We start from the raw sequence: 1,439 nt of genomic DNA, 5'->3' as shown, positions 1-1,439 counted from the left end.
CAAATAAGCCTATTTAAAAACGGGCAAAATCCTGAATAGATACTTCTCAAAAGAAGACATACAGATGGCCAACAGATACATTAAAAAGTGTTAAAAAACTCTAATTGGAGTAATATAAATAAAAACTACAATGAGATATCACCTCATACCTGTTAGGAGGGCAAATATCAAGAAGACAAGAGATAGCAGATATTGGCAAGGGTATGGAGAAAAGTGAACCCTTGTACACTGATGGTGAAATGTAAATTGTTACAGCCATTTTGAAAAACAGTATTGAAGTCCCTCAAAAAAACTTCAAATAAAACAGCGATCCCACTTCTGGGTATATATACAAAGGAGATGAAATCAGTATCTTGAAGAAATATCTGCACCTCCATGTTTACTGTGCAATTATTCACAATAGCCAAGATATGGAAACAATATAAGTGTCCATTAATGGGTCAATGGATTAAAAAAAAAGTGGTATACACACACACACACACACACACACACACACACACACAATGGAACATTACTGAGCCATAAAAAAGAAGATAATCCTGCCATTTACAGCAACATGGATGAACGTGGAAAACATTATGCTGAGTGAAATAAACCAGACACAGAAAGACAAATATCACACGATCTCATCTATATGCGGAATCTAAAAAAGTCAAACTCCTAGAAGCAGAGAGTAAAATGGTAGTTGCCAGGAGCTGAGAGTTGAAGTAAATGGGGCCATGTTGGTCAAAAGGCACACTTTCACCAATAAGATGAATAAGTTTTGGGGATCTAATGTAGAGCATGAGTAGTGATGGATGAGTTAATCTGATTGAGGTAATCATTACACAATGTGTATGTATAGCAAATCATCAAACTGTACATCTTGAATAAATACAATTATTATTTATCAATTAAATATTTTAAAATTTTAAAAAAGAAAAAAATAGATGCCATTAAAAGGGAACAGCCTCACTTTTCTACTGCCAAGCCATCTTCTTCCTTCCAATGAGGAGGTCTCTCCTCCAATTTAAGGTCACCTCCTCTGCTTGGCCCTAAATCTCAAGCCCTCCTTCCTTCTTGGAAAATTTATGTAATTGACTGTCTTTCACTTTCATTTTTATTCCCAATCTCTCCCACTCTACTGGATCCTTTCTGAAACTCTCCCTTGATCCTATTTCTTTTTCCAGCTTTTGTCTCATTTCTCAACTTTCCTTTATAACAAAATTTCTCAAAAGAGTTGTACATACACACTATCTCCATTTCCTTACCTCTCACGTACTCTTCAACTCACTTCAATCTAGTTTTTGCTCCCTTCCCTACACTTAAATGGATCTCACCATCAGTCTCAGTGATTTATTTGTTGCTAAATCAAATGGACACTCCTCAAACCTTAATTAAAATTAATTTGACCTTCCAACTATATATATATATATTTTTTTGAGACAGGGTCTCACTCT

The sequence above is a fragment of the Propithecus coquereli genome, unplaced genomic scaffold (genome assembly GCF_000956105.1).
Source record: "Propithecus coquereli isolate 6110/MARCELLA unplaced genomic scaffold, Pcoq_1.0 Scaffold435, whole genome shotgun sequence".
NCBI classification, from domain to species: Eukaryota; Metazoa; Chordata; class Mammalia; order Primates; family Indriidae; genus Propithecus; species Propithecus coquereli.
Note: the sequence above shows the minus strand (reverse complement) of the source record.